This window comes from Daphnia pulicaria, chromosome 6, assembly GCF_021234035.1.
Source record: "Daphnia pulicaria isolate SC F1-1A chromosome 6, SC_F0-13Bv2, whole genome shotgun sequence".
NCBI classification, from domain to species: domain Eukaryota; kingdom Metazoa; phylum Arthropoda; class Branchiopoda; order Diplostraca; family Daphniidae; genus Daphnia; species Daphnia pulicaria.
The window spans coordinates 15,583,315-15,600,428 of NC_060918.1; the positions used below are offsets into that span (position 1 = coordinate 15,583,315).

The 17,114-nt window shown below is 44.2% G+C and overlaps 1 protein-coding gene across 1 annotated transcript in view; it reads left to right on the forward strand.

Annotated features, from left to right (window-relative positions):
- Window positions 1-17,114, forward strand: part of LOC124343481 — a 48,043-nt gene that overhangs the window by 7,432 nt on the left and 23,497 nt on the right. The gene's annotated exons all lie outside the window — the stretch shown is intronic.

Sequence of the window (17,114 nt, forward strand, 5' to 3'; positions counted from 1 at the left end):
GCTTTTCATACACCAAATATCTCTCTGGCTGGTGGTACATAGCTATATCGTGTTTCTTCCGTGTCGAGATCCATCAGAGCCATACACCAGGGGAGTAGAGAGAGAGAGAGAGACGGAACAGAGCGGAACATTGGGAAGGTACACACAGTGGTCAAAGTGCAATTTGCCCAGGTAGACAGGGCCCCTGCTGGACGCATCTCTTATACTCCTGACATCTCATTCTCTCCGCCTTTCTTCGACTGTCAAAGCAATAAAAAATCCACGACCCCCAAAACATGAGAGAGGAAGGTCAAAAAGAAGAGGAAAAAGAAAAAAAAAAAAAAAAACGGTGAGAAAATAAGAGAGAAGAAGAAGAAGAATAAAAAGATGTTTTAATTATTTCACGGCCCGCGAGCCTGTGGTTTACCATAGAAGAGGAAGAGGGCCGTTTTTCTTTTCTCCTCCATCCCCATGCTGCCTTGTTTTTCATCTCTTCACGGAATTGTTCAGACACCCCCCTCTGATGAAGTTGTTTAGTCTCTATACATTCCTGAATCGGAATGAAGCCCATCGACTCCGCCCGCGCCGCCCGTCTCTTCCAACCCCCAAGGAAATTGGGGTCTCGTGTCGAGGTGCTAAAATAAAAAATAAAAAATAAAAAAATGAAAAAAAGGGGGGAACCCAAAAGGTGGAATGGTGTGTGCCTTGTTCTGCTCCATTCAAAACGATGTCTTGATGGATCTCTTCTTCTTCTTCTCTTGTCTTATATTCCGGACCGGAGTCAATCTCACCACACCAGTTCACAGTGCACCACCATCGGCATTAGCATCTTTTGGGATTTTTGTTTTTTTCTTTTTTCTTACTTCAGAAATATGTGCTGTTGTTGGCGGGGCTGGGCCGATTGAGTCGTCGTCCCAGCTGGGCGGTATAAACGACACACAGAAGAAACTACATAAAAAAAAGGGCCAAACTAGGAGGACACACTTTGTGTCCCTCCTCAATTTTCTATAGTAAATCTATAATGCAATATAATATAATACAATCTAAAAGAGGAGCTCTCCCACTTGGGGGCCCCTGTGAGAGTGCGCATCTTCGGGCCGCCGGGATATGCACGAGGGCCCCCCTCCTGACGGCCGATGACTTTGTAGAAAGCAAATCACCACACACACAAGACCAAAAAGAACAAAATTCGAAGAAGAAGATTGGAAAAAACCCTCCTGCGAAGAATAATTTATTGAGAAAACCCAAAGTTCTTATCTTTCACTCTCTCGCTGTGTGTTACCAACAAGTTTATCAACCGGGAATAACAAAGAAGCTAAAGGGAAAAGCAGAAGAAGAAGAAGAAGAAGAAGAAGATTAGGCAGAGAAATGTTAACGGTGCGCCACACACATCGGCCGAAACCGGACTTGGATCAATTGCGAAATTATGCCGTTTTCCCTCCATTTTTCTCTGACCATCACAGCGATATATGCATGGCGCAAAAAAGCAATCTAAAGATTCTTTTTCGTTTCGGCAATTCCCTTGTTTGACCGCATTTGGCAAGGGTTTGCCTTTTGTTATTTTACTGCACATCTCCTTCAAATTCCACCGTCTTGGGTTTCTTTTGTTTTACGGCGTAAAAAGCTTCTCTTTCGTTTGACTCATCCTCGCATATGTGTACATAGTTAATACACACACACACGCCGAACGAAGTTGCCTTTATATGCTACACACAAGGCTTCTAGCGCATTTATATCCAAAGGGGGAAAAAGAAGTTATCTCTTTTGTTTTGTTTTTTCGTTTTTTTTTTGTCCCGGACTTTTGATAATGGCAACAACACCTTTCGGCACCTCTTCACGTTAACGAAGCCATCTCCTTATATTTCTTCGTTTTGTTGCGCAACTTGATAGAGAGACTCTCGCTAACAAATTCGTGAAAATCTTTTCCAACTTTTCCGGGACTTTTCTTTCCAAACTTCTCCTTCTTCTCCAACACGTCGCTCTTTTGGATTATTTTTTTTTTCTTTCCGACTTTTCTTACGTAACGCTCGCTGTCGGGGGCTCTGGCCGTGTTAAGTTCTTTTCTCTTCATCCGCTGTATTCTAAGCGATTCTGGATGCGCCTAGCAGAGGTAAAAACGTAAAACAGGGTGTCGGGGTCCTTCTCTTTGAACTCATTTGCATTGGAATTTTCTCACTCTGTTCTCCAAAAAGCCAAACTCGCCTTTATTCTTCTTGTTCTTCTCCAATCTTTTTATAGCAGTAGGACTCGTTGTTTTGGTTTCGCCGCACCAACGAGGAGGAATTCCGCGCTCGTTTTCACATTCTCCTTCGTATTTTTATACACACATGCCTTTTTTTGTGTGTTGGTGGGTTGTATAATAATAATAACGATTTATTTATACGCTAAAGGATCAGCAGAAGGAGAAAAAGAAAAAGAAAAAAAAAAGAGATGAGGGTCCTCGTACGAGTGGGTAGTCGTAATGACGCGGAACAATAGCCGTGGAAAAAGAGAGACAAGTTGCGTGTCCCATTGAACCGTGTCGTTTTTTTTCTCTCTCTCTCTCTCTCCACTTTTTTCCATTTCTATTTTTCTTGTCTTATTTCTGCCCGCAGTCATGATGAAGTCAAATCGATAAATTGTTTCGGTCGGCCCCCTCGCCGTGCGACTCCAATTACACGCACCGCAGACGCGACGAGATCTTTGCAACAAACACAAAACACAAAAGTCGGCCTCTTCCGAAGAAGAAACAGGGCCGGCCGTGTGCGTCCGTGTCTGCCGCGTGAATTTCTCATCATTCCCGAAAGAAAATATAAAAAATAAGAAAAAAAAAATAAGAAAAGAAAATTTGAATGGAGCGGAGAGATCCCCCGTTGATTTTCGGCTTATTGCGATCCCGCAGTTGGATGATGAACAAGAAGGGGAGGGTCAATAATGGTTGGATATATCAAATGACCGACACAGAGAATCTCCGGGAAAAATAAGGGGAAAACGCAACTCATTGCCGCGGTGCACACAGCAATCATCTTCCCACCTATTTCCCCGAATCGAAACAGGGCGACTACGTAACAGCTATATGAGTGTGTGTCCTAGAGAGAGAAGCCCTGCCTCTTGTTCACAAGGGGATAGGAAGATAGAAAACTTGCCATGCAGCATTAACTAATCAGATGTGAGCTATACAAGAGGAAGAGAGAGAGAATAAATCAAAAGGACGAGATAGCCGAGTAGCGCGGCAATGAATTCGAAAACAGGAATCAAAAGGAAAAAATATGATAGAAAAAGAAGAGACTTATTCTTTTTTTTCTTATGTAAAGAGCTGACTGACTACTTCCAGATATGGAGACATGTCATCTTTTGATCTCCCTCTCGTTCGTCATCTTATATCTCTTAAGAGAGAGAGAGAGAGAGATACCCTATACACTAGCCTACATTTGATTGGCCAGTGAACCTGCCCAGGTGATGTGATCTCTTTTCCCTTTCTACATATTTCATTTTTTTTTTCTTGTGCTTCTTTCGAAATTGCCGGCTTTATTTCGTTGAACGCAGTTATTCAGTTTTCTCATCAGTTTCTCAACGACCGACGTTACCCGGGCAACGTCGCATTTCAAAAAATATGGAAGCGGGAAAAAAATAGACTCGATCCGCCCTCTCCAGTCTCCGGAGGAGCATAAATTAAAAAGGCAACGATGAAGTGACGAGGGGTTATAAACGGTCACACAAAAATAAAGTGTAAGGCAATCAAAAAATGCTGGCAGTTTCTCTATCGACGCGGAAACTTATATCCAATTCAAACGTACATGTGTAGCTACAACATGGGTTCCCCCTTTCTCTCTATTGTGTCGCCCGCAATGAAATGAATGGATCCGCTTGCCGGTCTGTGTGGCGGGTTGGTCTCTTCATTCCGCAGCCAGGTATATACACACACTCAGATATATAGGTGTATTCGTTGCTGGTGGGTGGTGGGACGGGGAGGGGGGACAATCATAAATTGTGTGTCGCAGTCGTCTTCCCCCCCTATGGGTTGTGGAAGAAACTTGTCGACTTGTTCTCGCTGGGCGCTTTTTTGGCCTTTAGACCTTTTTTGATTTTTTTCCACTCGGCCGGTGAATTGCTCACTTAAATATTTTTCTCTTTTTGCTCGTCGTGGGGGGAGAGATATAGAATATAGGAACGGTCTCTCTCTCTTTGGGCTTTCCATAGTCTTCACCATCTCAATGGGCGGTGGATGGAAACCCCTCTAGCGCTCGCGTCGTCGCAAAGTGAGTTGTCAAATCTTTCGGTGCTGTGAAGAATATAAGAAAGAACGGAGAACGAAGAAAACGGGTCTTTGAAGTGGAAATGTAATATGTATTTATAGAGACGACGACGTCGTATAGGCCGGCCGGCCACCCTTTTTGTCCTCCTCCCCTCTCTCGCCAGACGGGCAGCACTAGGACATATAAACGCTCAGCACGCATGGACGTAGATTTCCTTTCTTCAAATATGACTAGATTTTTATTATTTTTTAGTGTGTGTTGGCTGGACCCGACGATATTTCCCCATTCTTCCCTGTTGATTTTTCTTCAGAAGAGTAAAAAGAAAAAAAGGAGAAAAATGGTGGGAAAATCATAAAAATGCGCGCATCCATACTTTGATTGATCATCTTGTTGCTCTTAATCACGTAACTAACGACCGCCGGTATAAATCAACGGGACGGCGGCTCGTCTATAACCAACATCCTTCATCCCATACACAATCGTTTTATTCTCTTCATTCGTTTTTTGGGGAGGAATAGAACCTGTTTTTTTTTATTTATTTTATTTTTCTCGTCTTCTGGTTATATTCCTTTGGTTTCTATTCGATTCGACTCATTTTTCATGCTGGGAATCGTGTCGTGCGAAAACTCTGAAAGAATGAGGACGAATTGAAATTCAAAGCATCTCCTTTGATATTCACATAGCTCGGGTTGTTATTGTTGTTGCTGTATATATAGGCCCGGTTGTACTACTACCGCTGCCGTATATACAAGTAAACACCGCGCAGTCTGGCACAGACTTTGCAGCTGTATCCGTCCGTCGTCATCATCTTCTTTTTTCTTTTTTCTTTTTCTTTTTCTTATTCCTATTTTTTTTCGCTATCTCCTGCTGGTGGCATTATATAAGGAATAAAAGAGCGGTGAATGGTTCTACAAAGTTCATTTTCCAGCTGAAGGAAGAGAGCAGCAGCTAGCGGAGAGTCTCTCTCGTCTATAGGGAGAACGAGGGAAAAGAGGCGGACTTGACAGGCCGTGTCAGGATCGGTTGGACTCGTTGCGAGTTGAAGTTGACGTGGCGGAAGAGAAGGAAAAGAGACAGAGAGAACACGTCGTCTAGTCTTTTTCTTCTTTCTTTTTTCCCCTTCTTTGTTTTGAAGACCAGCGGTGCTGTCACGTCAGTCTTGTTCCCCTTTTGGTTTTTATTTACCAAAAGAAGTAAGGAAGAAAGAAGAAAAAGGAAAAAACAAAATTCCCTTTTTTATTTCATTTCTTTGATTCCATGCGCGCCTTATTCAAATTGGTCATGGTGTGCGCTTGATGGCCGAGGAAACTGGTGTGACTGTGAAGAGAGTAAAAGTGCGAAGAGGAGAAGAAGAAAAGGAGATCGCGCCCCGATTTTATTTTTGTGGCCAGCTCGTCTTATGTATTCCTCCCTTTTTTTTTATTCGATACATTTGACGATATCCATATAAAAGAATGAATAAAGAAGAAAATGAAATGTGTCAATGCATCAAAGATGTCGTCTGCACGGTTGGTGGAAGAGCGGGACAAATTGGTTGGCAGTGGTCGGTATCACGCAACTCGTCACGAAGCACGTCTCCGCTTGAAAAAAAAAAGAAAAAAAAAGTCTTTCATCTTCTTTGTATAATATCAAATGGAGAAAAAAATGGGGGGGGGAGGGGAAAGAAATAAGAAAGAAAAAACTGGATTTTTCTTCTGTGTATAGGTTTCCTTCCTTCTTCTTCTTCTTGGTCGCAACCCTCCTGGTAGTAGAGGCCTTGCCTCTACTGCTGCACAGATGTTATCACCAGGTTGTAGCAGTGACACTCTTCAGTGTATTGTTTATTCAACCGCGCTCTTCTCTCCCGTTCCTGTCTCTTATTCCTTTTTCTTCCATTCGATGTTGTGTGTATACGTTGCGATCTAATCGCCTTCGTCGTCCGTCTCTCCCCCCCCCCCTCTCTCCCCGTCTGTGTCTCTTCCACGTATTCGCCTATCGCTGAACAGCAGGTTCGACCGAGCATGGAATAAAACCTACTACCTTAGAGTCGACTAAGGTATACTAAATACCTTCAGAGAGTTGAAACACATGTTCCGCGGTACCTGTTTTCTGTTTTCTTGTTCTTTTTAAACCCAAAAATAAATTCAAATGTCTATACAAGTAGAAAAGAAAGAAAAGGAAAACTTTGTGCGCTTTGGAATCCGAGTTGAAATGTGTCACACGGCCCAGACGTGGGATTGTTGCTGGGCCCCTCTCAAACGGATCAGAAGAGGATTTCTGTCATCTTTTTTCCTTTTCCTTTTCGCCTTCACAACTGACGTTTGCTCTTTGACGTGAAGACGACCAGAAAACTGATCCAAGTGACAATCAAAATCGTGGCAAAACTGGTTACAATGGCCATTTTTTCTTAGACACAAATTCCCCAACTGAAACATTTGTCTTATCCAAAGCTCCTTTGACTCTCTGATTTCCGTGTGACTCATTCCACCGCCGCGAAATCAAACAGAAAAAAAAGGAAATAAATAAATAAATTTATTTGTTTTTTTTTGCATTCGAGCGATTGCGTAATGGATTTGAATTTTACTGAGTGGGTCTTGTTCGTCTAGTCGGTATACATGCCTTGTCTCTTTCGATATGTGCTGTCTGCTGCCGGGCATTAGCAAAGCAGCGAGTTCCACATATTAAAGAGTCGCACATGTACACGCCGCGCAAAGTGGCCCTCCGGAAATTCTCTCTTTGAGCAGCTCCTGCTGGCTCCTGCAGCTCCCAGCGCAACTGCTGTTCGCTTGCAAATGGAGAGGGGGAGGCCGGTGATCGATGATGATGGTGAAAGACGATACTGCAACTAACACATACAAGTCTATATAGGAGGAGTATAGCCAGTTGGGATGGAGTAGCAGTTTGCTCTGGAGTGACGATGATGGCCGTGCCCGGTGGCGCCCGGACGAGGGAAATGCACGCAAACATCAAGTTGCGATCCATACAGATAGCTATATACATAGCGAGAGAGAGATGAGAGGAACTAGACGGAAGGAAGAAGAAGATAGGGGAGAGAGAGAGGAGAAAGAACTGTCCTAATATTTTCCCTCACATCAGTCCCTCGGCTCCAGCGTATAACGAGCACCAGTCAATTTTGTGTTTTGCCTGCTGTGGTGCTCATCAAGCAACATCATTTGGACACCATCAGTTAGGGGCGGAGAGGGGGGGGGGCTAGCAGAGAGGTCTGTATACACTTATTATTACACATACCACGAAGAGACAGCGGGGCCAGCGAGGAGTTATCTGACCAGTGTATCATCATCATCATATACTATATATAATACTAGTAGTAGTAGATATATATATAGGCAACTTCTTTTTTTCCCTTTTCTCTGAAAAGACACACAGTCAAGAAGATGAGAGCAATGTGAGGGCGAGCGGAAGTTGCTATATCCGCATAAAATGCAGTGCCATCAGCTTTGAGTTAGGCCAGCCTCCTCCTCTTCCATCTCTGGGAAAAAAGAAGTACAGCCGGCCGACCAACCAAACTGTAGCGGATCAATGCACTGGCCATCGTGGTCATCATCATCGTCTTAGAAAAGACGAAAGGGGAATGTGTAGTAAGAAGAAGAGATCCCAACTAAGCAAGGGCTGGGCTTCGCCAATGTTATCATTCGATTCAGAGCTCTTCGCTTTTTTTTTTTTCCTTTTTTCCCCCTTTTTATTCTTTTTATTCTTTTTCTTCTTGTACTGTACCCAAGAGCCTATTCGATCGAGTATCGACATATCTATACAATCCCCTAGTGAGCGATTTTATTTTATTTTTATTTTTTCTTGAACAAACGACACAAGTTTGGTCACGCTTTGAATCTTTCAATCTCTTCAAAACTCGCAGAGAAAGAAAAAAGGAAAAGAACCTGTCCGTGTGTACGAGCAATTTCGATACAATCGAGATGTTCACCAACTGATTACCTTGTACACTGTGACAATTCTCAAACTGGCGTGTCCGGTTCTGATCGATTGTCGCGCCCAGTTATTTTCTTTTTTCTTTTTCTTTTTCTTTTTTTCCTCTGCTGCTGGCAATTTTTTGGGTGTCCGTCTCTCTCTTGTAGCCGTGGATCTAGTATTGGTCACTGAATAAAAAGTCGATTCGATGGGCACCGCAACACCACAAGGCGAGAGATGAACGTCCTTTCAGACCCTCTCTATCTGCCCTAATAACACAAATAAAAGAAATATAAGAAGAAGAAGAAGAAGAAGAAGAAGAAGAAGAAAAAAGAGTCGTCTCCTAAAAGCTGCGAGACGACGACGGAGAAATAAAAAAATAAAAAAATAAAAAAAAGTGTCGACGAAAGCAAGGAGCAGCTTTCGCCTTTGAGGCTTTGGATTTATTTCTCTGTAAAAGAACGGAAAATGGGTGAAAGACAGCAATTCGGTGGCAACTCGACGAGAGAAATATATATCAAAGAGAGAAAAGAAGAAATCTGCGCTCGCTCACACAACGACACCCACAAGCGCCAGCGAGATGCACCCGCAGCACGGGCCATTGAACGTTTGCGCTGTGTGTCGCCGGCGTCGACGTGTTGGGGAGAGAAGAAGAGAAGAAAAAGAGAATAAGAAACGGGCCAGCCAGCGCGGAACTAATTCGAACCAGAAGATATCTACCGCACAGACATCCCCCCAACACCCACCCACTCCTCAGTAGTATATACGTACGTAGTACAGAGAGAACAGACCCGTTTCCTTTTCTTTCAATCACCCACAAGGGGATAGTTTTTGATGCCAAAGGTTCTTCTTTTCATTTCTATTGGGACTCCTTATCGCCCTCCACCACTAGGATATTTATACCTTCAGACCGCCATGACGACTCTACAACAGCGTAAAGTGAAAAAAAAGTAAAAAAAATAAAAAATTAAGCACCTGGCCCTACACATCGTTGCTTATAAAATATCAAACGCTTTCCTTTTATTGTGAAACACTTATAAGGAAACATATGCACTTACAATGATCAAAATGTCTGTTGTGTCCTTGCAGGATCTCCGCTCCTATTGTGTTGCCTTCGCTGCGGCTTTCGCTTATTATCCGCTACATTCTTTTTCATTTACACTACACACAGCGCTGCTGCTGTCCGTCCACTCGGACTGAGGGTGGTGCTGTCGTCATAATCACTTCAATCACGCTTCGATTGAGAATATATAAGAGACGATAATACCTAACGGTCGATGCGCCGCACTTTGAACATTTCCTTTTTTTATATACTACATTCAAACGCCGCCGCCACCGCCGCTGCGATGATTCACATTTTTGAGAGACATATGTATATAAAAGGCGACGCTTCTTGTGGCCTACATTCAAGGATGACCACCGCTATATATATATATGTATATTGTACACACGTGTAGATGATCCATTTGTGTAGCGACGTTATTTTCTTTTTCTTTTTCTTAAGTGGGTGTTGCGCTGGTTGGGTTAGTGTTTGCGGCAGATGTTGTTGACTCTTTTCAGTCAAATGGCTGTGTGGCGGGCGGCAGAGAAGCCGTGGCTTTTCTGATTTCTTTCTGCGTGTGTAACCATGCGGCGTAACGTATAAATAGGACCCGCTGTGGTTTGACTCGTCCTGGTGGGTCTCCAACTCCACCAGAGAAAATCCTGTCACTTTTCTCTCCGCTGCTTTCCACTCGAAAATGTCCACATTTTCTTTTTTTTTCTCTTTCTCCCTTCTTCCTTTTCTTTCTGGAAGTTTAAAAAAAAAAAAGTTGACATTTTTCCAGCGGTATAGAGTTGCGCATCGTTAGTGTTGTCAACGGCAAATCAGATAGCGGATAGAGTGACTGAGAGAGGAGAGCGACGAGGGCGGAATATAGAGAGAAGAGAGAAGGAACCAGGATAACTTGTGCTAGGGTATAGTTTACCCCAGGGTTCAAAGTTGATAGACGTCACTCTATGTATATGTGTTGTGTATAGAGCCGGTGATGTCTATAAGGGTGTCGAAAGAAAAACGAGAATGCCAAAGGAAAGCAATTAAAAGAGCCCAACCAACCGGCTAAAGGCCACAGCCGACACACGTCAAATTGCTATTATTTGCTTTAAGGCCTGCGATAATGATTTCTCGCCCGTCGCTCTCTTAATATCCGGGATTTTGTTCAATAGCACTTCTCCAGTGTTTGACACATATACACACAGCACACACAAGAGGCAAGAGAAGAGCTTCTTCCTATATTACCCTGTCGACCAATCAAAAAGTTTTTCTTTTTCGGCTGCTGCTGCTGGGGGGGAAGAAGGAAACTTCCTCGTTTCTCTTTGAGATTCTACGACCGACAAGTCGCTCGGAATTTCTTTTTAAGGGGGCGGATGTAAAGGACACACAGAGTCGCCACTGAGATTCTCTCCATTTTCGGTAGGCCATCGTCTGTGCAAAGGTTTTTTCTTCTTTTTCTTTTTCTTTTTCTACGGAGATCGTGAAGAGTTGACATGGGCGGTCCGTCTTGTTCCGTCTTTTTTTCTTCTTCTTCTTCTTCTCTTAGAGCTCAGGGGCCTCATAAGTATGAGAGTCATGTGTTTGTGTGTGTGTGTGTGTGTGCGAGCGCGCGCGCCCGTTGCACGGCCCGTGGGGTTCTTGCAGCTGTCAACATGTTCCTCTTGACAAACGTTAGACGACGATCTCTCGCAGCGGCTGCGGCCCGCCCGCCAGTTTCCTCCCTCGGCTCGGCTCGGCTCGGCTCGGCTCGGAGAAATGATCATCATTTCAGAAATGAAGAGAGGCGATAGCGCATGAAAATCATGTGGTATGGAATCGAATCGCGCGCGGCACTAAATCATCAGCAGCCGTGGTGTCTGCATGTGTCTAGGAGATTCTCCCTGTGTATGTACGTCGAGCGCGTGGGACGCAATCAGGAGACGGCCAATACGCCAAAACACGGAGAGAGAGAGAGAGAGAGAGAGAGAGAGCCAAAGTCAAAGCAAAAGCAAAAGAGCCTCACGAAATACATATAAATATAATCTAAAGGGGGGAAGCGGAGAAGACAAACAGATGAACGCCGATGATAACGCTTCTTCTCTTTTCTCTTATACGTACAGTATAGTAGAGAGATGCAGCTGCTGCTGCTGCTGCTGGGGCCCCTTCTTTCTTCTTCTTCTTCTTCTTATATTTTTCTGTTTAGACTTTGGCTGGGCAGCAAGTTGATTTATTCCAAGTGTCAGACTACAAGAAATCTCCTTATGTATCCGACCCGTAGAAATCGTATAGATATTTGAGCCTTTTCGTCTTTTTGTCTTTTTGTCTTTTTGTCTTGCCACCTTCCAACCTTACCCCCGCGAGTCCTTTAGGGAAGGAATCGAAATGACGAGGAGACAAAACACAAGAGAGAAAAATGCACGCAGTCCTCGACGTGCGTTCTATTCATTCATCTCAGGTGGCGGCCGTGGAAAAACGGTGGAATGTCGAGTGACACTCCTTCCATTTGTCTTTTTTTTCCTTTTCTCCCTTCTTTTCTCCCTTTTTCTTCTTTCTCCCGGTTGTTTGTTCTTCGTCAAAAAGCAGCGGCTTATCCACTTTGGAGATCTCGATTCAAATCGTCTCTAATTTCCACCAGCAACAGTTTCCCTAATACCGTCAACATCGCCAGGATTTCGGGGTTGATGGTTTCGTTGACATCCAATTTCTCATTGGATGTAAATAACGTCGCCCATCAGTTGCAATAGGAAAACACAAAACACAAATAATATAATATCCCGTAAGGATACTGGGTGTTGATGGGATATGGGTGATGACCTGGATATATACTGTATAGTATAGCTATTCACCGGATAGGTTAGCCAGTTGAACGAATGTTTTGTTTCTTTTCGGGGCTTGTTGTTGTTGCTGTTGTTGTAATACAGTCATTATGACGTGACACACGGAGGTGAATCTTGTGCGCAGAAAATGTATTCATCATCGTCTTGATTCTTTGGATTTCTCCTTTTTTTGGGAGGGGGGGGGGGAGGAATAAAAAGAGTCTGGCGTCCGTGTTGGTATCGTTTGCGGCGTTGCCCTATGATTAATGACGGAATGATTGGGCTCGTCTTTGCTCACGAACTTGCACCCTTCATCAGGTTTCCAACCTCTTGCGGGGACTGCATATGTACACACAGCCAGACCTGGCCTATACCTTTATATACCCACCTCTCTCTCTCTCTCTCTCTTTGCCGTTAACTCTCTGTATAGCGTGCCGTGCCGCTTTGGGCGTCGTGTTAACGTTCACGCCACCTGCCTTCCCTTTTCGTTCCGTTTTTTTTTCTCTCTCTCTCTCTCTTTCTTCTGATTCTTTTGATTCTTTTACTCATCTCGATTCTGCAGCTGTGCCACGACGTGAAGAATAACCGTCGTGAACATCTCGTTTATTTTATTCCATCTTGGATGCTGTAGCTATAGCGCCTATATAGGAGCCGAGCAAGTCTCCGCCTGGAGGCAAATAGCCGACTTGGCTTAATATTCAACAGTCTGAGTCTCTGAGAGAGCGGGATGGAACGGGATCGAAATCAGGGCAAAATTGGAATCTCCCGCGTTACTCGATATTGCTCTTATACGACTGACTGACTTTTCGGGCCGTGTTTACGCAGTGACTACTAAACCGTGTAATTGCTTTAGATATCTTTTTTTCCCCTTCGTTGTTGTTGTTGTTGTTTCTGTTGTTGTTTTTGTTGTTGTTGCCTCCTTGTTTTGGCAACAGCTTTGCGGACTGGCGTTGGCTCCCACAGTGTCAAATTCGGCTGAGCTGCGCTCTGCGCACGATCGTGATACGAGTTACGAAATTATTAATAAAAACCGTTTTTCACACGCCGCAGAGCACAAGAGCAGCAGAGAGTCTCTTAATCTCTCGTTGCACAGCGATAGACACTCTGTATACTGACTAGAATATATATTTAAAAAGCCATTATGAATTAGGAACAACTGGCAATTCGGTCGTCGTGTCCCTTTTGCGCCTTTTGATTGCCATTAGACGCGCCATTATGAGGTGTTGCCTCCGCGTTTTGTGTGTGTGTGTGTGTGTGTGTGTGTCTATTATTTGGGGTGGTGATTGCAAGTTTCAGTATTGTGTTGTCTTGTTCTTTTTTATTTTCGACTCAAGTTGAGAGTTTCGTGTGCACAGGCGGCGTCGTCCTGATCATCAGCGGGGGTTGCTTTCTTGTTTTTCTTTTATTTTGTTTTTCAAATCGTGAGTTGTTATTCAAACCGCTGCCGTGATGATGATGTACGAACAAACATTGGGGGAAACCGAAAGAGAAAGAAAAAACAAAGAAAAAAACAAAACACGTAAGGATGTGGTTGATGCATCTTTTTCTCTTCTTTCCTGTGCGATAGAGCTTCGCCGCTATACTAGACGTATAGTTGTAGTAGTAGTAGCTAGTATCTCTCGTCTCTCTATCTCGTCTCTCTAAAGATGTTCGATTGGCCACGAGTTATTCTCTCTCCTCTCAACAGAGGCAACGTGATTATCGTCTGACTCGCTACTACTATAAGAGAGGCCAAGCTGATGGAGGGAGAGCAAGGAAGCCGAGGCGGATAGAGAAAATGAGATTCCGCATGGAATAAAAGCGTCGCTCCTACTCAATCGACTTTCCTTTGCCGCCGATCGTCTAGATACCCCGGACCGGCCCCACCAAGGCCTGCCGCAGACTCTCTTCTCTATTCTTTCGTTAGATAGATATTCACATTGAGGCCGGAGCCGGCGGAGTGACGTCCGGATGCGTTTCGATAGATAGATATATATATATGTGTACACACACAGCAGACTCACTCTATTCACTGGATTGGATCCATCGAACGCAATAGTGTCGAGCGCTAGTCGAAAGAGAAAGAGGGAGAGAGGGAGAAAAGTGGCAACTAATTGTCTGTGCCAGCCGCTGCACGACCCAAAGAGAAAAGAGCTTCTTCTTCCCTATATACACTCTGTGAAAACGGGCGTTTCCTCCTATTGCGAGTGGGGGGGTTCTCGGTGCGCAACGTTTATTGAATCAGTTGTCGACACAACGGAGACCAGCGCCAGACCAGCTAGAGACGGGCCGTCACCCCCATCTCTTTCATTCCCTTTTTGTGCGGAGGGAGGATGATATTATTTCGACAATTTCACATCGGAATAATTTCCAGTTCCGGCGCCCCCCCCCCCCCCAAAAAAAAAAAACATGTAAAAGACGAGTTTACGTTTCAAGGCGTCGCATAACAAAGTTTTGTCGGTTTCGATTGAATAGATGGAAGAAGAAGAAGAAGAAGAAAAAAAGATGAAAAGGTCTGAAGATCAATCGAGTTGAGAGGTTTGGTTGTTGATCCACTTCTTTTTCCTTTTTTTTCCTCGTTGAAATATGGAGTAGTTGTTGGGTAGTGGTGGGTGGACGAATCCACACGAACTCGTCTACTGAGGAGATGTGATGGATGTTGTCTTTCCTATTACATAACTACGTTGAAGTGACGCAGAGAAAGACGCAGAGAGAGGGGAAAAAGGAAGAACAAGTCTGGGGTGGGAGAGTCTATGCTGAGAGGATTGCTACTGTACACGGCTTGCATCTCCAAACGGGGATTATACATATACGAGAGAGTTTGTATCCTATTTATATATATATACATCAAGGGAAAAGGAATAGATGGTGGGAGGGGGGAAACCATAGAGATCGTTTCATTAATACTAGTTTGCCCTAATATCTTTGACCCTCCTCCTCTCGTCTCTCCCTCTCTCTTTCTATGAGTCTCCTGGCAGACACGTGATTCTTTTTCACAACCTAGAGTAGCTGCTGACCGGGGGTAGTTATTATAGACACAAGTATTGACTACGCACGCCAAAGTGTGGACACGGCCGACTCTCTGAGCCATGGGGGGAATAGTGCACGACGCGGTGCGGATCGTCTTTCGCTTTCAATCAAAGCTCGGCCGAATGGAAAAAAGAAGAAAAAAAAGAACCCGATCCGATTGATCCTTTCCCTAGACGAGATGAAATAGTCAACTCATAAATCAAAGTGAGCTTCGAGCTATTGTCGGGCCATCATTATACACACAGTGTCCTAGTTACACTATACATACTATATAGGTATATATTTCTTCTAATAAATGTTTGCCACACCGTGAACTTTTCACGACCTAACCAATAATACGCAGTAAATGGCGTACACACGTCTATGGCCGGCAAACTCCCACACCACCGCCCACTCTTATTTTATGCCGTCATTTTGTAGATGAGGTTTTATGGACGGGCTTTGCGCAAGCTGCTCTGCTGTGTGTGTTGAGGCAGCAGCAAGGGACTGCGGCCGAAAGGGGATTGCGATGAAAGGAGAGAAAATATACAGCCTCACGACGCCAGCACAGACGGCGCGTGTATAGTATATATAACGCGGCGGCCGAGAATCTGTCTTGCTTTTGTTTTTCTTCTTCTTTTTTTCTTTTTTCCTTTTTTCGGCTTTTTTCCTCCTGATGTATAGAGGATATAACATCCATGCCTTGTTGCTGTTGGTCGCTCCTTGCGGCTCGATAAAGTAGCGAGAGAGGCTCTACGCACACACATTACATAACGTCGAGTAATATATAGAGTAGGCCTATATGAACACAACAACGGCGGAACAAGAAGAAGAAGTAAGAAGTAAGAAATAAGAAATAAGAAAAGGGAGAAGCCTTTTCTTCCTTGTTAATGTCAATTAGTCGGCCGCAGCAGCTCGGGCGCGATCCATTAAAAGCTTCTCTCTCTCGCGCTCGTTGTCGACTTGTCGTCCGCCGACTTGCGGCTCAGTTGCGCCCGCCTTATATATTTCCCCAGTTTTCTTGATTCTATTTTACGAGAGCCACGATTTCAACCCGTCGACGGGACCCACAACGCCGCTGGATGACTTCCTGCTGAGCCGAGGGCAAAAGAGCGACGGCCTCCCCTTTTTTCTCCCTAGAAAAGAAGAGAAAAGAAGAGAAAAGAACCATTTGATTTCATTAGAGCGAAGTGGATCAAGTCTAAGAAAAAAAAGGGAGTCCTCTATAACTGTTCAAGGGTTAGCTAGCTGTTGGAACTCTCTTTTTCTATGACGTGTCTGTGACTTTGTATACATCTTTTTCCATCGTTCTCTTTTTTTTCCTATATCCTAAAAGAATGAAAGAAAGTGGGAGAGTATTTCAATTTATTGTTACGACGGGCCCTAGACTGCGCCTCATCTCGCGAAGTTGGCCGTTTCATTGCCGGCCGTATCGCACTATATAGTACTGCATCGGAGCGCAGTTGTACTAGCGGTGATGGTTGCAGCAGCAGTATTATAGAGTGGGAGAAACTATAACAGAATGAGGGTGTCGGTCGACATCGAGAGCGTCGACGTCTCTCTCCCTCCCCCCCAAAAGTCGTCGACAACGGCCCCCCCCCCCCCTCTCCGCCCGCGATCTCGGGGGAAATTGCTCCGCACAAGTGAATGATCAATACTAGTACTACTACTACTACATCTATATACTATATACTATACCGCCTCTCTCTCTCTCTCTCTATCTGCCAGCCTCTCCTATATATCTATATATATATATGTGTGTGTGTGTGTGTGTACTGTACACTACTCAACGAGTCTCTCTTGTATATATAACTTCCTACTATGGCCGCCGGTCGGTCCAATCTCGTGGGAAACTTTTCACAAGCGAATTCCGATTATCTTGAAAGCCTCCGCGTTTTTCTCCTTCTCTTATTATTCTGCTGCAGCCCTTTTCTGTTTTTCCCTATTGTTGAAAGACGGGCGTAAAGATTATGAGATCCGGGTCATGTAGTCAGTCAGTCACAGTTTTTCTTTCTTCTTCTTCTTCTTCTTCTTCCACAGTTGTGTTCGAATTTCATCCGTTTTTTTTCTTCTTATATTTGTGTGTTTTCACCATAGAAAAATCAAAATGGGAAGAAACAGATGATGATGAAGACGACGGGCTCGAACGGCCCCTCAGAAAAAGAAACTGGCAAAGATGCG